The 14,251-nt window shown below is 51.4% G+C and overlaps 1 protein-coding gene across 16 annotated transcripts in view; it reads right to left on the bottom strand.

Moving 5' to 3' along the window:
* Positions 1-14,251, bottom strand: part of CAPN15 (calpain 15) — a 55,176-nt gene that overhangs the window by 13,108 nt on the left and 27,817 nt on the right. The window contains exon 1 of one of the 16 annotated variants that reach the window (XM_086854561.1): positions 695-771. The exons of the other annotated variants lie outside the window; for them this stretch is intronic. The gene's annotated coding sequence lies outside the window, so the exon portion shown is untranslated. Of the gene's footprint in view, positions 1-694; positions 772-14,251 lie in introns of those variants that run through there. 16 annotated transcript variants of the gene reach the window in all.

Below are 14,251 nucleotides of genomic sequence, written 5' to 3' on the forward strand. Positions count from 1 at the left end.
TAAATTCTCCAAGTGTATGGCAATGCATTGGCTTCCATCCAAAATGTTCCAGGAAGGGCAAAAGACGCAGCCCTGCACCCACTGACCCCATTCTCACAGTGGAGGTTGTGCCCTGGTGAGCAAACACACAATCTCCGTGCCCAACCCTGGCAACTCTGTGAGTCTGCAGGTCATTTGGAACTCTTTGGAGGAGGTGACACCCTGCTCTGCCTTCTTGCTGCTCCAGCATCAATGCTTTCCTCCTTCTTTACTTCACCCACCTCCATCTCACTTTCTGTTCCAGTCTCCCTCCTCTCCTTCCAGCTCCACACCACTTATCCACACTGGGATAACTGTGTTATCCCATACCAGACACCACCAAGCCAAGGAAGGCAGGCTTTGGTGTGCAGAGGTGCTTCTACCTGTAGGTTTTGGGGCCAGAAGCCTGGCCCACTGGGAGCAGAAGCTCCATGGGGCACCAGTGCCAGTACAGCTCACCAGCATCTTCCAAATCTCAGCAAAGAGGGGCACCATGTCCCAGCCCCAGCTGCTTCCCCCCTCATCTGTGAAGTAGAGAGGACATAATGCCCTTCTGGCTGCACCAGCCCTTGGTTTCAACCTCCAATGTTGCCTGGGAATGCCTGAAACCCTGATGGGAGAATGGATCCAACACACAACAGAACCGTCTCATCCCAGAGTGGGAAGTCACAATTACCTTCTCTAGACAGGTTCAATTTTCAGAAAGTGCAGCAGCAGCACCAAGTCCATGGACCATGATGATCCCTGGGTTGCAGAGAGCAGTCTTCCCCCAGTGCAGCCCTCCCAATGCTTTCAGGATGCCATGTGTGCACTCGCACTGAGAACAAACCTCAGCCCTGCATGGTGCCCTTTGTCCCCTGCTCGGGGTCATTTCCTGCAGCTTGGAGCAAAGGTGGGGCTAAAGCACTTTTCTGCTTCCTCCTCCTTCACACAAGGACAAACCAGCTCTCCCTCAGTTAAACATGCACCAGGAACCCAGAGCCCTCCCTCCACACACTCCTGCTCCCAGATAACACGGCCAAGTCCTAAACCCAATGTTGAACTCCAGCTCCAGGTCAGCTGTGCCTCTCACCAGCAGAGCAGGTCCCTTCCAAGCCCTTCCACCCTGTTCTGCTTGCCTGAGACCACAGACAGGGTCAACTGTGCAGAAGCCTCCAAGTCCATCCCATGCCCTCATCTCTTCCCAGGAAGAGCAAAGTCAGACCTCCAGAAACCAAGAGCAGCCTAAGTCATGGGAGCTGCCCCTCAGTGGGCTCACCACTGGCTCCCTCTCCAGCATCCCTTCAACAACCAAGTTCAACCATCACACTGCCTGGAACAAAGGGGAGGAGGGTGTTTAATCCCATAAAGGGCAGGCACAGACAGCTCCAAGATGCCAGTGCAGCCCATGGAAGGAACTGGGTCCTGGCTGGCCTCCAGAATCCCAAGCAGCAGCACCTGCACACGCAGCTTCTCAAAGCTCTGAGCAGACTGCAATGCAGCAGCGAGGTCTGGAGGGGCAGAGGATGCAGCCAGAACCCCCCTGGGGAGGAGGGAAATGACCCTCCCTTTGGCTGGTATGTGAGAAATTCTCCTGGGAACACTCCAGCAGCAGCAGCAATCCAACCACATTTCCACACCATGCTCCACAGCCACTGGAAGAGCAGCTCCACCTCACAGAGATCAGATATAACCTTCAACACCTTTCTTAAATCAAACGTTTCTCTAAATAAAGCCTGAAATCAAGAAATCCATTTTATAGCAAGAGAGAGCTTGAAAATTCATTCTGGTTCATACAAGGTGCCTGCATCATTTGAACTCAGCAAGGTGTTTATTTACTGGAGTTATTCCCAGCTAAGAAAAATATAAACATTGATTTTTCTGCATCAAGTCCTACAGCTGGGAGCCACTGTACATTCCTCTCCTCTGTGGCAGCACCATGTCCACAACATCTGAAAGGGAGATCATTCCTCAAGCAGAGGAGAGGAAGGAGCTGCTGTCCAGCTCTGGCAGCAAATGGGGCCATGAAGGGCACTGTGATCCTGTCACATCCATTTGTCTTACTGGGTGAGCTTCATCAAACCACAGGCATCAGCAAAAGGCAAGGGAAGGCTGTCAGCAACCTGTGCCATCCACCTCCATCCTCCTGCAGCATTCCACGCTGTTACCCAGTGTACACAGTGCAGTAGAGCACTGGCTCCAAAAAATCCACCCTGAAATGCAGCTGCCACAGTGCTTTCTGTGGACTGGGACACACAGCCACCAATCTTCTTCCTGCACATACACCCATGGTCCTACCCAGCAGGTAAAGGCTTCTAGCAATGCCACCACAGAACTGGGGAAGGAATCACCCTGTCCCTTCCCATAGAGAGGACAAAACCCAGGATAAGCTAAAAGACAGAAGTACCACAAGAGGGGACACTGGGACGAGCCACATCACCAGACCTGCTTGATGTGGCATCAGCAACAAGCTGCGGGCTCAGGGAAGGCAGCACCATTTCACTTGGCTGGGTGGGAGGTCCAGGCTCCAGGCAGCTGGAAGGGAGATGGAAGCCAGGACACTGAAGTGTCCTGGAATGGCCCTGGGGAGCTGTGACATTTTCTGGTCACACTGTGCTCCTCCTGGTCCCATGTTCTCAGCCCATGCAACAGGAGTTGGCCCCTAACACTGTCCAACTGCTGCTGGGATTTTCACCTACTTGACCTTCTCAGGAAAACCAAACAGCCTTCCAGAAGGGCCATCAGCTCTTCTTGCAAAGGTCCAGCAGTGCCTGGGCCACCAGTGTGACAAGCTTTGGCAGGAGACTTCCCTGCCTTCTGTTGCACATCGTGGTGCCCTGAACACAATTTTCCCTGAAAGTGAGTGGGAGACACACAGCACAGCACAGGACATGGGACATGAACCTTCAGCTGTGCCTCACATTTCTGGGTTCCCAGCCACCAATCCCCAGCCTTGGTGACTGACAGGACACCAGCCTGCAGCCTGCTTTCCTCACACCCTTGCCTAGGACTGATGGACAATCCCAGTCCCTGCCTGGAATGGAATCAAATTTAGGGTCCAAAGATCCCGGAGGGCTCGGGCTGGAAGCTGCCTCTGCACAGTCCAACCCATACCAGAACACGGAGGGTTGCTGCAGCAGCCTCTGCCCCACAGCAACAACTTCCTCCCAAAACTGAACTAGCCAAAAGAGAAATCCATCCTCAGCCTGTCCAAGCTCCACACTTCTCCTTAAACAGCCTGGCTGGCTCCTTTCCCAACAGGCAACAAGGCTGTGTGAGGAAATAGGGTTATCTCCAGCACCTATTCACCAAGCCCATCTGCTGCGTGTTAACACAGTCACTCTCCAGCCCCAGCAAACACAACTGACATAAACACTGCCTGCCACCTTCCTGCAGGAGAGGAGCTCCTCTGAAACCAGGGACCTGGCAGCACCCACCCACGGCAGGGCTTTCCTGGGGGACACTTCCCAAGGAGATGGTGACATGGGGCTCCGCTCCGCAGCCTGGCAGCAGGGAGCTGCTGGAGGCTCTTTTGGGGTGCACACAAAAAGGGCAGCTTGGGCTGTAATGAAAGGGTGACAGGCTACAACCCCACACCTCCAACAGCACGGATGGAGCTTCCCACCACAGCAGCTTTCCGCAACCAAGACATCAGCTGGCAGGAGGCACCGCTGTGTTGGCAGGAGTGCCCCTACCTTGGCAATCGCAACGGTGTAATTATCATGCTTAAAAAGTAATATAGAAAGTACTCAACCAAGCAGGCAGCTTTCAGCACACTGATCAGGTCCCAGGGAACCTCACTGCTCCAGGGATTAAGAAGGTTCCTGGTGGTCTCCTTCCAAAACCACTTCAGGACAGCGATATCCCTGTCCTGGGCTCTGCTGAGTGATGAGTTTGCTGAGCCCTGCGTGCTCCCTGCTGCAGAGCCCTGGCCCCTACACAGCCACCAAACTGTCCAGGGATGGCCACCACCTTTGGGCACCATCTGGAACCCAAGACTTCTCTGAAGCAAGGCAAAACAGGAAGGAACAAGGCAGGGTAATAAATCGGGAAGTGCCCAAAAAACCTGCAGTTTGCGTCTTTCCTGCTGGCAGGGAGCTGGTGAAATGCCAGGGCTGAGATGTGCAGCTGAGCTCCAGGGCAGGAGATGGCACCCAGCCCTGGGCAGAAGCACCCTGGACTGCCAGAAAACAGCTTGAGGTGACCTGGGCACCAGTGAAAGATCCCAGGGATCTGCTGCAGAGCCCACACTGGCAACAGGATTAGAGGAGCTTGTGTCAATCACACACAGCAACACAATCAGGCTGTTTCTCTAAAAAAAGCTCCTCCAGAGCAGCTAAAGTCTTAAAACTTGCAGCTTCGTTTCTCTCCTGCAGTAAATAAACAAATAAATAAAAATCAATTGTTCTAGTCAGCAACATAAACCCTGAGCTCCCTGACACACAATGCATCCCAGCAAAATCCTCACTGACAAATACAAGAAAAAGCACTAGAATTTTGTGGAAGAAAAATGACCAAAAAACACTAAACAAATCCTGCCTTAATGTCTGTGAGCTATGAATCCCTTCCCTCAGCCCCATGCTTTCTAGTTAATATTTCCCATTTAATTTTCTTTCAGTAGCACTGCGGACCCTGACCTAAGAGAGGACATCTGAGCCTTCTCCCACACAGACCTACCACATCTCCAGAGCCAGCAGGAGCAGAAGGCACCTGTGCCCACCAGGAAGGGGTGCAGGAGGTCAGGAACCACTCAGAATCCCTCTGGCAGTGCACTGTTAGGAGCACACGTGGGTTGGGATGGTGAAGCCCGGGAGAGGAGATGCTGTTGGCTGAGCTGACTCACTCTTGCAGAGCCAGGCAAGGGCTGGGAGGCTGGACCTGGAAGGTTGCAGCAGATATACTGGCAGAGCAACACAGAAACACGGGGAGCCGGGACTTTCCACTTGGTACAAGTTTCTATAGGAGCATCAGTGTAGACAAACAGTCTCTGATTCACACTTCTGAACCCCCGAGGCTATAAAGGAAAGTGCCAGCTCCGTGCTGGCATCATCCAAACAGGGCAGGTTGCATAAGTACTTCCAAATCCTACCTCCAAAGTGGAACAAGAAACAGGGTTTAAAACCAGTGACCTTCACCCCATCCTTCCAGGACCCTTCCAATTCAAGATTTCTGTCTTGGAGAGACATGGACAAACATATAGCACCAGAAGGGACCTGTCTCTTTGCCCTTTTTTCCCAGATCTGCTGAGCAAGGACAGAGACAGCAAAGAGACCCTCCCCTAACTCAGCCATGCTTTCCACTGCATCAAAGCATCCACGCCTGGCAGTGCCAGGTGGTCCCACTGCAATGGCACAAACATTCCCAAAAACCAGAGATTACACCTCTCTAATTTTGTGTGTGCAAAAGCAGCACTGCACTTCCACAAGAGCAAGCATGGAGGATGCCAGAGTAACTCAGGTCAGAAGAGACCTCAGGGTGGTCTCCCACCCAAAATCCTGCTTCAAGATGAATCTCTTAAAGGAATTGCAGCAGGTTTAGACAGTCTGGTCTTGAAAACCTCCAAGCATGGAGACTTCACAACTTCTCTGGGCAGAGACCTCAACTAACTGACCTTGGGCAGAAATGCTTCCCCATGTATCCAGTCTGATACTCTCCTGTTTCATCCTATGTTTGTTCTTTCCTGTCCTCCCACCATGTGCTGCTGTGAAGAGCCTGGCTCTGACCTCTGGATGATGTGTCTGTAGGCAGTGCTAGAGCACCTTCAATGCTTTCTCTCCCGCTGGAAGTAATCATGGAATCATGGAGTAGTTTGACTTGGAAAGGACCTTAAAAACCATCCAGTTCCACACCACTGCCATGGACAGGGACACCTCCCACCATCCCAGGTTGCCCCAAGCCCTGTCCAGCCTGGCCTTGGACACTTCCAGGGATCCAGGGGCAGCCACAGCTGCTCTGGGCACCCTGTGCCAGGGCCTGCCCACCCTCCCAGGGAACAATTCCTTCCCAATATCCCATCCAGCCCTGCCCTCTGGCAGTGGAAACCATTCCCTGTGTCCTGTCCCTCCATCCCTTGTCCCAAGTCCCTCTGCAGCTCTCCTGGAGCCCCTTTAGGCCCTGGAAGGGGCTCTGAGGTGTTCCTGGAGCCTTCTCTTCTCCAGGTGAGCACCCCCAGCTCTCCCAGCCTGGCTCCAGAGCAGAGGAGCTCCAGCTCTAAGTGATCAACTCAGTGGGTTCCTCTGAACTCACTCCAGCAGGGCAACATCTTTCTTGTGTTGAATTCTTGACTGAGCCCAGCTCCCTCACCTCCTCCCTGCAAGACTCACACTCCAGCACCCTGACCACCTGAGAGCACCAACACCAAAACCAGCTCCAAAAGGTCACCACTTTCATGCGACCTCTGACATCAGGCATCCCCTTCAGCCAGGACCAGAGCTGGGGCCTTGCTCTGAGCTGCCTTTGTTCCTTCAGTTGTTGGAAGGGAACCACAACAACTACAGCTACACCAATTCCTCCTTTTATTGAAGCACTTGAGGAAATAAAGACTTCTTGATCCTGAAATATTAATTTTTGAGCACTCCCAGAGCTTTATCATATATTTATATCTGCTCTTGCTCTTTAGTGTCAATCCAGGACAAACTGTCAACGAGTTCCCAGAAACACAGCGTAGGTTGGGGATGGAAAATCAGCCAAGGGACCAGCCTGGTCCCCTTCCATGACAAACTCTCCTGTGGCCAGGACATCCCTTCTTTCTGGAGGTTCCCTCCTCCCCGCCCAATGTCAGCACTCCTGACCATTCACTGGAGCAGGACAATCACATTTATGCAGAAAATGGCATTTTCTACTGGTGATAACCTGCAATGAATTGAAACAGGACAACTGGATTTTTCCTGTTTAATAAAATCAATGGTGGCAGGCAAAAATCCCTCATCAAAGCAGAAGGGAGGGAAAACAAAGGTCTAATTCTGCAGCAGGAAACCATGCAAGGGTGAGTACTTGATGGTGAATGGGGCCATAAAATACCCAGCAACACTACACAACCCTCCCCAGAGGTGCCAAGAGGCTCAGACAGACATGAAGAGTTTCCCAAGCTGATGACACACTCCAGTTCCTGGGAATTTCTTGGTCCCATTGCACCAAACCTCCAGACAGTTCTTGCACAGTTTCTATTTAGTTTCTTCTTTTCCCACACTGGACACAGCTCCAGCAGCTCAGATGTGCTCCAGCAGCCAGGGAGAGAAGAGGCTGGGAGTTTTAATGAGAAGTTCCCAGGGGAAAGCTGAACTCTGCTAATGAGAGGTCTGAGAGAAAAAACCACTGGCCCAGGCGTACAGAGGGCACTCAGCACAGGAGTTTGCTGGCAGCCAACAAACCACAGAACATGCTCTCAAACTGCAGCTGTCCCTGCTATTTACTCTCTTGTCACCTCCCCAAAAACAGGGATTGCCTGCCAGATGTGAGGGTGAGAGGGGACATCTTGCTGTGGCACAGGCAAGAAAGGACTTCACAGAATCACAGAATGTCAGAGCTGGAAGGGACATGACCACAAGGATCGTGACTCCAACTCCTGGCCCTGGACAGGACACCCCAACAATCCCACCCTGTGCCCGAGAGCTTTGGGCAATTCCAACACTGTAAATGCAAGTGCTTGCAAGGGGTGCAAGTGGGACAGGCAACACACTCCTCTATCCTCCACCAGCCATGAAGAGGCACTAGGGAATGTGTTCAGAGTGTGGGGGGAAACTGGAAGAGGGCAGAAGCACAGCTGGGACAGGAGCACCCTGAAAGCTCTTGTGACACACACCAAAGTCTGGCTTTGATGGAGAAAGGAACTTGAAGAGACTGTCTTGGCTTGCAGAATCATCTTCATGGCTGAAATCCCTGGGTTTTGCTCAGGAAAAGGAGGGAAGGGGCAGAGTCTTTGGAGGGATCTGCCCATCTGAAGTTACTGGAGTTGCTGCAGGAATGCCAAGTGACACACACCTGGAGGGAGTGTGCCTCACGCTGGCTTCTCTCAAAGCCTAGGGACACACAGGGAGCGTTACCCTAAATTGATGGACAGGAGACAAGAGACTTTCATCATTCTTCATCAAAGCAGAATCAGAATCTGGAAGGCTTGTGTTGTGAGAAAAACAGGCTGGGCATGATTAGCCTTTAATATATCTTAATTGCTGCAGTGTTGTAAGAAATGAGCTCTCAGAAGAAAACCGGTTTAGCTGGCAGAGTACAGGCACGCTGGGACAAGACCATTCCCAAAAGCTCCTTGGCTAATGAGCAGGTTTCCCATAAGTCTGCCAGGGCAACAATTACAATCCCTGGGGATACAAAAGGAAGAGGCAGACTAAGTATTCCAAGGAGGTCAGCAAAGTCCAAGTTTTAGCTTTGCTCAGAAGTTTAGTAGGCTCTGGATTCACAAGCTTTTGATGGGGTCTCTTCTCACCTTAAAGCAGCACCTCCTGCACCTGTCCAAGGTTATTGAGATGAAGGGCCCAGATGAGGTGGCCAACAGCAATGTGACTTCTTCAAAACCCAGGATGGAGGCACTCAGTAGCGTGGGATCATCATGGGATAGGCTTTGGAGAAGCAAGGTTGGCAGGAGAATGGCCCAGGAAAGTCCCTCTGGAGCCCCAGCCCTGGAGACAGCCACCAGCACAGCCTCATCTCCTCCCAAGCTGCACTATTTCTCATTAAGATCAATTCCAGCCTTTTGTTATAATTAATAACCTCATCTTGCCTCCCTGCATGCAAGCAGGGGAAATTTCTGCAGTTGCAATCACACTTTACTTCAAAGAAACCAATTTAGTAGAGCGCTACTGCTGCCATCATTCCTCTTACTCAATGACTTTATTTACCTTTTCTGTACCTAATTTCCCCAGCCCTTTGTGTGCCTGGGGAAATTAAAGCAAAAAATACTGAGATCCATTTGCACCCAAATATTATAGCAGGGGGAGGAAATTTGTGTCCTCAACTCAGGCCAGCACCGTGCTATGGCCATGAACACATTGATTCGGCTCGAAAAGGTGCTGAATTGAACAGCCTTGCTTTGACTACACAACACTGACTTTGACCAAAATCTACATATAATGGATATTTGAACCCTCTCAAGAGCAAATACAGAAAGAAGGTAGAGCAGTTTTATAGGGGTTTGTCACACTGGCATGAAATTGCTGTAACTTGGGTGTAGAAAGCACAAAGGACTTTTGGTTCTGCCAAAACATCAGTGAGTGCTTCAGCGTGCCTGCAGCTCCCAAAAAAGCTGCTTTTTCAGGGGGAAAAAAGCCCATAGTTCTCCAGAAAATGCAACACAAGAATTCAAGAATTTTATCTTTTTTTTTGTCAATAAAAGGTCTGAATTGCAGAAGACTGATGGCCCCACATTCTGTTGGATACTTGTAGCTTCAGCTTCTTGCACACTTGGAGCAAGGAAACGCTTTGAGAAATGTAGTTTTGATTTTCAGAAAGCCTGGTAAAAACTGGATCAGCTGCCCTGTATGGTTCTTATAACTACACTCCATCTGTGGTCTGAGCAGAAAGTTTGCCAGGTAAAATAAACCTGTCCAGCAAAATTTGTGACCGCCTAAAACGGAGGAAGCACTGAACGTGTGATCAGGTCACATCACCCAGGGATGGGAACACAAGTCTCCAAACCTCCTCTGGTGTTAGGACAACGTAAGATGTATAAAAATCAGGGAGTATCAAGAACAGCAGGGAGAGGATTTATGACTAATGCACCAGCTCTAGGACTAGTAAGATGCTGGGGAGGAACAGCTGGGAAGATGATGTTCTTTAATATTACTGTTACACTAATTCATTTCAAATCATGGCAGGTTTTAATTTAAACACTCAACAGAATTCTTGAGCAGGAAAAGTGGGAGGGATGGCCAGAAGAGCTCAAAATGGAAGGATTTCAGATGAAAGGTGGGAGGGAATGGAGTAGAGGACATCTCTTTGGGTGTCATGTCTGGAGATCGAGGCATGGGACAGGTTTGAGGAGCTGCAGGTGATGCTCTGTGAGCAGCTCCATGCCCCTACCTCACTTTCACAGCCAGCACCACCAGCTCAGCTCCAGAACACCACCCTGTACCTTCAGAGAGTAAATAAACCCCTTCTTCCCAGTGTGAGAAGGACATTCAAAGCCATTTGCTGCCTTTGAGGCTGCTGGGGGATGGCATATCAGTGTGGAGGTGGCTGCCTGCCCCTCACACAGCCCCGCGGGGTTTTGGAGAGCTGGAGCCATTGTGGCACTGACACAGCCACAGGAAGGAGGTGGGAGGGCACTGCCAAACCCCCCTCTCCTTTTGTCCCACCAGCTCCCAGCCCTACATCAGGCAAGCTGCTATTTGCTTCAGAAACAACCATCTTTTTCCCTAAATTCTGCCTGATAAATCAAAGTATAGCTCCAGGGTGCAATTAATACAAAAACCAACAGTAGTAAGAGCTTGGTACCATTTGGGATGGAGGGAGAGAGAAAGACTCATGTTTCCCAAAGGTCTGAGATTAAGGAGAGCAGGACTACAGCCTGGCAGGTGGAAGCAGAGCCCCCAGCCTCCTCTTCCTCCTCTCCTAAGGCTTTAACTTGGCCACCATTCCAACTCCTGGCAGAGCTGCTGCTGGAAACTCTTCCTCCAAACAAGGAGAGTTCTCAAGCCAAGCTCTGCAGTTGCATTGCCCCTTCCAGAGCAGGCAGTGCCCTTCCCGTGGCTGCCAGTGACACTGGGGCAGCCCAGGCAGGACCATCCTGGAAGGCAGCAGGCACTGAGCTCCATGGCCAGCAGCTGTCAGGCTCCTCAGCATGATTAACAGCCCTTAATGAAGAGCTAAGCCAGTCCCAGACCCCAGGAAAGCAGCTCACGCTTAATATCTCAGCCAACAAGCTTTGCACTGACCTGCAGGGAGAAAGAAAGAGTGCCAGGGGCCAGAGGAAGAGAGAGGAGCTCTGGCAGCTCCCAGCATCCCTGGAGCTCAGCGTGGCTGATCAGGGCACAGTAATGAAGCCACTGCAGCCACGCTACAAACGTCACCCGGCAGCGAGGGACAGGCGAGGACGGAGGGTCCCCCACAGCACAGCCTGCTAGCTCTCACCATGCCTGGCCATGTCAGCAGCTCCTTGGGTGACAGAAGGTCAGAAGGTAGAGGGCAAACCTGAATGTCCCCTCCTACATCGGGACCCCTGTCCAAAAATGCACAAAGCAGAGTCCCAGTTGAACTGGGTACTGCAGTTTGTACACACACACTCTCCACTGAGTCCTTGGCTCCACACACAACTTCCAAGTGCACCTGCACTCCCTGCTAGATGCTGGGAAAGACACACCAAGGCCAAGCTGCTGTGCTGGAGCCAGGCCCCCCTGCTGTACTGACCTGGGCTGGAGAGGGGCCACCACAGACAGCAGCAAACCCCAGCAGCCTCACAGATGGCTCCTGCCTTTCCTGCTCCTGGAGCATCAGCACCATCTCCAGCTCTGCTCCCCTTCCTAGGTCATGTCAGGTCAAGCAGCAAGCAGTCAAAATTCCTTGCTGCATCGGGCAAGCTTTGGGGAGCCTGTTGCCGGCTGCAGCAGGCTCTGCTCTCCTTGCAGGCTTGGGGGCAGGAAGGGCAAGATGTGGGAGAAGCTGCCTCAGGTGCTGCCCAGACTCAGGGCAAAGGAACCAGCATCTCCCCCACGCAGTAGAAGGAAGAAGGAATTTATTGTGACAAATGGTGATAGCCTGCAGCAGGGCTGGCCCTTCCTGTCAAAGCTGGTGAACCACACCGGGAGAGGAGAATGCCTGGCAGTCAAGTGGGATATGCATCACTCCTGGGGGGAAAACCATCAGCAACTCAGAAGAACCAGGCTGCAAGAGATCCCTGCCTGCCCACCTGGGATGCTGGTGAGCACCATGTGAGCCAGCCAGCCACCACTGCTCACCCCACTCTCAGGGCTGCTAACTGTCCCCTGCTCCAGAGGGGTCATGCTTTGGCCCTTCAGCCTCAAAAAGGGGTTGAAGGTTTGGGCAGAAGTGTCTGGGACAGGGTTAGGGAGCATCCAGCAATGTAGCACAAATGGGATGTTCGTATCTGCATCTCAGGCTCGTAAGTGAATTCCTTGTTGACTGTGAAGAGTTCACAGGAAGGACAGGAAATAAAATTTGTAACTTTTAAAAAACCCCAAACAAGGAGAGTCTGGGATGCCAGTTGTCTGAATTGGGCCAGGAGAGAACAGGGAGAAGCCCCTCCTGAAGCAAAGGAATTCCCGTGTCCATTTGACCTCTAGTGAGTACAGAGATGGTGTGTCCTCCTCAGCTTGCAACACCTGCCTGGCTGCCACATTCCCTTTTTCCACAAAGTATCTGGGGGGTTCTAGACCAAGCTGGTTCCCACTGCAACCCAAGAAACACTATCAGCACCTGAAAAGAATATGGCTTCACACCTGTCCAGACTTCTCGGTGTGTACCTGTGCAACTCTGTGCCTGCAGCAAACAGTGGTGTTTTGGAGAGCCTTGGATTCTCCTTCCATGGGAACTAGACAGCAGCCAAAGCACTGACAGACCAAGTCTAAGACAAATTCAGAAACTAAGTGTGAATCTCTCAAGTCCTGGCAATGCACCTTCACCATCCTCTGAATTCTTCTCACTGTACAGCAGAATGATTTCCCAACCTTTGGATCAATCTGGAGTTGCTCCTTCTGAGCTGCAATAGCCACGTGTGGGAGAACACACTTCCCTGCATCCCAGAATAGAAAGCAGCTGGAGTTGCATGTGAACACTGCAATGGGAAGATGAAAGACTTCCAGACACTCCTCTTTTTCCACAGAGCCCTTTATGGGCTCTTCTCCCTGCTCTCACTTCACATGCAGCTCCTTCAGCTGCTGATCCTCCACAGGTGCTGAACTTCCAGATGCTCCTGGAGGCTTTTCCATTTTAAAATTTCTTCTATTTAAATAACATGGGCATATGGTTTATTCCAGCTATTAAAGGGTGTGTGTAAGTACGTGGGGGGAATCTGATCCTGAGATCCAGAAGGCTCCCAGGACCTCTGAGCACCCTGGCATCGATGCTTGGCCTCAGGAGCAGAGCCAGCTCTGCCGGCAAACATCACCCAAGGGCTATGAACGAGTTTCCAGCTCATCTACATCACACCATGTCCTTCAGTGCTAGTGAGGTTTATACCAGCCCAGGAGACACTCAGGATTGCTGTGCCCTTTCTAGGACATCTGCCACGCCCTGAACAGAATGAAGGCCAAATCTTCAGGACAAGATTAGTGCCAGGATCTAACCAGGAGCTTATAGAGAGGGCTTCCATCACTCCAGTATCACTAACAAAAGCTCTGTGTACGAGCTGAGTTAGCACAGCTGGATAAAGACCCCAGAGCACGGGAGCCCAGCTTCTCTTGGGAGAGAAAAGGATCCCAGGAGAAACCTGCAGATGTGTCCCTCACCCCAGCTGCCAAGGTACCACGGAAGGAGCTCATAGATCTGGGCATGGAGATCCTTGGTGTAAGTTTTGATCTCTGCAGGTTCCATTTGAAATGGGCTCAGGAGTAGCACAGGCTGCTCTTTGAAGGAAGCACAGGGATGTAGGGTATGGGATGTAGGCAGGGAGGCTTTCCAGCTGAGAACATGGGAAGGAAGGGAAATACTGATGGGGCTGATACCCACAGTTATGTTTCACAATACAGCCGTACCTGCTCTCACCAGGGAGGGGAGGAGGCAAGGAAAGGAGCAAGAAGCTGAACTCATTAAGCTTCTCTCTCATCTGAGGAGCTGGGACAGCTTCAGCAAGGAGGGTGGACTCACGGGACCAAAGGACACTTGTTTCCATTTAGCTCCCCACACCTGAGGTATGTTTGAATAGCCACTTCAAAAGCAACCCCTAAGGAAAACAGGCTGGATGAAGAGGAACCTCTACTTGTTTTTGTGTCACTGTCTTTAAGCCAATTAAGAAATTTCTTTTTAAATGAGGGTCTGTGGTCTGTCTCAAAGAGCCTGCACTCCCCAGAGAAAAGAGGGGTGAGGTGTCCGCTCACAACCAGCGCTGCAGGGACTTGTGCTTCTCTACAAAAAAAGAAACCCTGCTCCAAAGCCTCAGAATCTCTGTTTTCTAACACAGTTCTGCAGCAGGTGCCTCTCCCCTTTGCACCTCGGTTTTTTCACTGGTACAACACACAAAAAGCAAGTGGTGTTGACATCAGGCAGAGCTCTCCTTGTGTCTTTCAACACTTGCCCAGTGTTTGAAGAATCCAGCATGGAAAATGCCTTTGAAGTTTCACATCCAGCCAAG

Source organism: Cyanistes caeruleus, chromosome 17 (assembly GCF_971803275.1).
Source record: "Cyanistes caeruleus chromosome 17, bCyaCae1.hap1.1, whole genome shotgun sequence".
NCBI classification, from domain to species: Eukaryota; Metazoa; Chordata; class Aves; order Passeriformes; family Paridae; genus Cyanistes; species Cyanistes caeruleus.